A 5743-nucleotide genomic window follows, 5' to 3' on the forward strand; every position below is an offset into this window, starting at 1 on the left:
TTTCTTAATAAATTATTAACATTTTTAAATAGCCTAAATGTCCAAATAATATTCACAAATAATTCACAATAAAACATGATTTTTAAATCTCATTTACATTAATTTATAGACCAAATGGAAGGAATTCAGTGTTCAATTGCTGTAAATAAATGCCCATTTAAATCAGCTTTTCAGTGGGTTCCTGTGGAACGCGCTGGTTTAGAACGTTCACATTGCGGTAGATTTGTGCCCCAAATGCCCAGAAAAATACTGCGCGATATAATGGGCCCAAATTGAGCTACTCGCAATATTAAATTTTGTATAAAGGGATCTTTAGAAGCCCTTTTTAATGTAAAAATATACAACCTAACTTCTGCTATTTGCTTTATGAGACCCTGCGGTTGCTGGCTGTCGCGGGTTTAGAGATTGATTTTTAAACTACTATAACTATTATTCAAGGCCTTTAAACCTAATAATAGCTTTTGCGACGGGGTCTTCCAGCGATTTTTCGTTAATAATTAACTAGGCTGAACATCTTCGATTTGAACAGCCTAGAGAAAATCGCGTTTTAAACCCGCCCCCTCTAAACGGCGCCAAAATCGCGCACACCCTCAGCGGCAGATTTTCAAAGGCGCTTCAGGTACGCTTTGCAACATACCTACTCTCAGTTCTGGTGCAGGGTTTCGCTTGGAAATATCAACCCATTCTTTTCTAGCCACAGCTGCTGCTTGACCCACTGGTTTCCTCTGGCAGATTGTTTGCCGCTCTAGATCTCAGCATCTGCAGGCGGGTTGTGTCTCTATTTTACTACTCTGTATGGTATGCTGACTTTGACGACATTTTCCTCCTGTGCTGTCAGACCCTCTACACTGCTCTTCCTCCAAGGTCTCTGATACTCACCTGTCCTTCGACCACATTCTGACCAAAACTTGCCACTACAGCCATGTATCTGTCCTCAGCAGTAGTCTTTGCCTTGTCTTGTCCAGTCTGGCTTCCAATGTTGTTTCCAGGCCTCCAAATTCCACCCCTCACCCTCCCCTTCTGGCTCCATTTGCCCATCACCCTTCACCCCTCCAGTCCACCAGTCACCTCCAGCTTCTCCCGCCTCATTCCTCTTTGTCTTCACTCTGCACTCAGTCAGTCAGAGGGTCAGTCTGGATCTGCAGTTTCTTGTATCTCCACACACCCAACTACAAGATACCAGAGTACCAACATTCGATATTTGTATTGATTTATTATTGGTGTGGATTTATAGCTGTCACGTGTACTGAGATGCAGTGAAAAATGTTGTCTGCATGCTATCCAGTCAAATCATAACATACCTGAGTACTATCAACCCAAACACAGGTACAATACGTAGCTAGTGCAAACAGATAAATAATGAAAGGTCAGAATATAGTGTTGCAGTATTATAACTGCAGATAAAGTGCAGGTAAAAGAATGCACGTTTTGTATTGAGTAGATTGGGTGATTAGGACTACATCCTTCACCTATGAAAGGACCATTCAGTCGTCTGATAATAGTGGGAAAGAAACTGTTCCTGATTCTGGTGATATGTACTTTCAAGCTTTGGTATCTTCTCCCAGAAGAGAGAAGAAGAAATTAGACCGGCACAAGACTTTCACAGTGAATGGTAGGGGCCCGGGGAGTGTTGTGGAGCAGAGAGATCGAGGAATGCCTGTATGCATGACAGTGGCGTCACAGGCAGATGGAGTGGCCAAGAAGGCTTTTGGTAAATTGGCCTTCATCAGTCAGTGTATTGAGTGTAAAAGATGAGATGTTATGTTACGGTTGTATGTGGGTGAGGCCGCATTTGGAATATTGTGTTTAGTTTTGGTCACCCTGTTACAGGAACAATGTCTGGAAAGAGATAGAGAAGGTTTACGAGAATGTTGCAGGACTTGAGAGCCATTGAGAGAGATTGGGCAAGCTGGGACATTAATCATTTGAGTGCAGGAGGCTACGCGGTGATCTTCTAGAGGTGTATAAGATCAAGAGGGGAATCAATAGGGTGACTGCACAGAGTCTTTTACCCAGGGTAGGGGAATCAAGAACCAGAGGACATTGGTTTAAGCCTAGAAGGGAAAGATTTAATGAGGAACCTGAGGGGCAACCTTTTCACTGAGAGGGTGGTGGGTATGTGGAATGAACTGCCAGAAGAGGAAGTTGACAATAGATAATAGGTGCAGGAGCAGGCCATTTGGCCCTTCGAGCCAGCACCGCCATTCAATGTGATCATGGCTGATCATCTCCAATCAGTACCCCGTTCCTGCCTTCTCCCCATATCCCCTGACTCCGCTATTTTTAAGAGCCCTATCTAGCTCTCTCTTGAAAGCATCCAGAGAACCTGCCTCCACCGCCCTCTGAGGCAGAGAATTCCACAGACTCGCCACTCTCTGTGAGAAAAAGTTCCTCGTCTCCGTTCTAAATGGCTTACTCCTTATTCTTAAACTGTGGCCCCTGGTTCTGGACTCCCCCGACATCGGGAACATGTTTCCTGCCTCTAGTGTGTCCAAGCCCGTAACAATCTTATATGTTTCAATGAGATAACCTCTCATCCTTCTAAACTCCAGAGTGTACAAGCCCAGCTGCTCCATTCTCTCAGCATATGACAGTCCCGCCATCCCGGGAATTAACCTTGTAAACCTATGCTGCACTCCCTCAATAGCAAGAATGTCCTTCCTCAAATTAGGGGACCAAAACTGCACACAAATCTCCAGGTGTGGTCTCACTAGGGCTCTGTACAACTGCAGAAGGACCTCTTTGCTCCTATATTCGATTCCTCTTGTTATAAAGGCCAACATGTCATTCACTTTTTTCACTGCCTGCTGTACCTGCATGCTTACTTTCATAGACTGATGTACAAGGACCCCCAGATCCCGTTGTACTTCCCCTTTTCCCAACTTGACGCCATTTAGATGGAGGCACGCACAACAACAACATTTAAAAGACAGAGATGTGGATACAAGGAACTGCAGTTGCCGATTTACAAAAAAAGTCACAGTGCTGGAGCGCTCAAAGTGTTCAGCGGGTCAGGCATCATAATTTAAAGGCAATGGACAGGTAAATGGATAGTAAGGGTTTAGAGGGATATGGACCAATTGCTGGCTTAGATGGGGCATCTTGACGAGTTGGGCTGAAGGGACTGTTCCCGTGCTGTATGACTATGACTGAGGGAATGACTCAGGTGTGAGTGGTCTTCATTAAGCAGCTGTTTTCTCGTTGCAACATGAAGTTGCATCATGAGTTGACTTACGGGGGTTGATGGGAGGAGGTAATGCTGGTTTGTATAATGGACTTTCTGCAATTTCTTGCTGTCTTAAGTCGAGCAATTGCCAAACCAAGTGGTGGTGAATCCTAATTGTGCGCAGCGGTAGAGTTGCTGCCTTACAGCGCCAGAGACCAGGGTTCGATCCTGACTACAGGTGCTGTCTGTACGGAGTTTGTATGTTCTCCCTGTGACCACGTGGGTTTTCTCCAGATGCTCAGATTTCCTCCCACACTACAAAGATATACAGGTTTGAAGGTTAATTATCTTCTGTAAATAGTGTCCGGGGCAATGACTGGTTGGCATGCACTCGGTGGGCAGAAGGGCCTGTTTCCACGCTGTATCTCTAAACTAACACCAAACTAAAGACAAGGAGGAACAAATGAGACAGGCAAAGATGTTACACAGAGGCCATGGGACTAAAATGGAAATACGTTTCTTTAAAAGCTAGAAAGAGGAAGAAGAACAGAAATACTTATATTCTATTAAAGTAGAAATTGTAGCAATCTGGTAAAGTTGGGAGAAAATGTTGACGCAAATACCCACTTTTGTTGAGTAACAACTGTCCAGGATACATTTAATGACGTGCCATGATGAGTAATCTGTCATTTTCTCTAGGGTGAAATGATCACTTTGTGACCTATTGCACAGCTAATAGTTACTAAGCAAGTTCCTGTAATGTGCTCACAACAATAAATGAGGACAATGCGAGGAGTCAGGAGTGCTGAGTTTCCTGCCTGCGCAATATGATTAGAATCTGTGCACTTGTATTTTCAGAATTTAAAGATCCACAGTGAAAGCCGATAACACGAATTGGCTTCCCGGACAAAAGTTATCATAGAGTATAACACTTACGCTGATAGTTTTTAAACCTTCAACCCCAAGTTAAAACGTAGCGTGTTTTGATGACGTTAATATTGATGCTCCTGGGTTAGATGTGGCTTGTTAAAATTGATTTCCCATGTAATCACTTAGTGTGCCAAATCATCAACTGAGGGAAAGTTGCAATGTCGGAACATAGAACTGTACAGCATAGGAACAGGCCTTTTGGCCCACAGTGTCTGTGCCAAGCCAAACTTTTATTTGCCTAGGAGGTATCATCTTCGGCTGATAAGTTAAACTGAGAGCCTGCTTGCCATCTCAGGAGGAGATAAAAGACTCCATGCCCTTGTATCAATGAAGAATGGAAACGTTCTTACGCAGTGCAGCATTTAATCCTCACCCAGCATCTCTATTTAATTTTTTATCACATTTTTACCAGTTTTCTTCCCCTCCAGCTGCTGCCTGACCAGTTGGGTATCTCTGGCTCCCAATGACTGCAGCATTCTGTATCTCACCCTTCCAGCATTGATTTCATTCATCAAAGACCCACAATTAAGATATCATCATGTGATTGACGTATATTAATTTTCATTGCTCTTGAGAAAGCAAATTGGAAATATCAGGACAACTTGCTGGGCAACAATCAGAGAGCCACAAGAGACAAGCGATGCTGGAATCTTGATTAAAAAGCACAAGACATTTCCCTCCACAGATCCTGCCTAACCTGCTGAATTTCACCAGGGCTATATTTTCTGTGGAATAATTTATTTATCCACCTCTCCCTCAACAGAGGGCTCGAGGCCCCTGACTGTGAGAGAACAAAGAAAGGAAGAGATTGACATTTTTTCGCCTTCCATCACAGTGAGGTATGTGGAGGAGTCACTGTGGTGGATGTCCATGTTAAAATGTATTTTGTGTGTTTTGTTGCTTTTTATTGGTATGCCTCTATGGCAAATCAAATTCCTCATATATGTTGCTAAACATACTTGGCTAATAAAGTAAGATTATGATTATGATCTCTCTTCCCCCCTCTGTTTATGTACAGAGAAGATGGGTAGAAGAGGGATGGGTGGAACAAACAGGATAGTTAGACACAAAATGTCACTTGGTCTCAGCCTATCCTTTGTTCTACCCATCCCTTCCCGACCTTATCTACTACCGAAAACTAACTTGTTTTCTATCTATCCTGGTTCTAACAAAGAATCTAGTGCAGATTTCTCTTTCCACACATATTGCCTGACCTGAGTATTTCCGATGCTTTCTGCTTTCATTACAATACTTGTACTCCCTCAGTGGCACAGACCCAGCAGAAGTGGTGGCACTGTTGTGAGATAAAGTAGACCTGCAAGTCCTTCAAACCTCTTGATGACTTCTAGCAGCATTTTACATACAAGCAGGGAAAACGTCTGATTACAAACCAGTGTCCTTTCCGTCATTCAGTGAAGAATGAATCTCCTTAGTGAGGAACACGTGTATTCACCGTCACACCATGAGGAACAAGCTTGTGTTGGTCCTAGGATTCAACACCTCTCTCTGCCACTGGATCATTGGCTTCCTGACCCATTTACCACAATCAATAAGGATAGGTGACAGAACATCCTTCACAACAATTCTCAACAACTGGGCCCTGCAACCATGCATTCTCAGCCTCTTAATTTAGTCGGTCACCGTGCT

This window comes from Amblyraja radiata, chromosome 9, assembly GCF_010909765.2.
Source record: "Amblyraja radiata isolate CabotCenter1 chromosome 9, sAmbRad1.1.pri, whole genome shotgun sequence".
NCBI classification, from domain to species: domain Eukaryota; kingdom Metazoa; phylum Chordata; class Chondrichthyes; order Rajiformes; family Rajidae; genus Amblyraja; species Amblyraja radiata.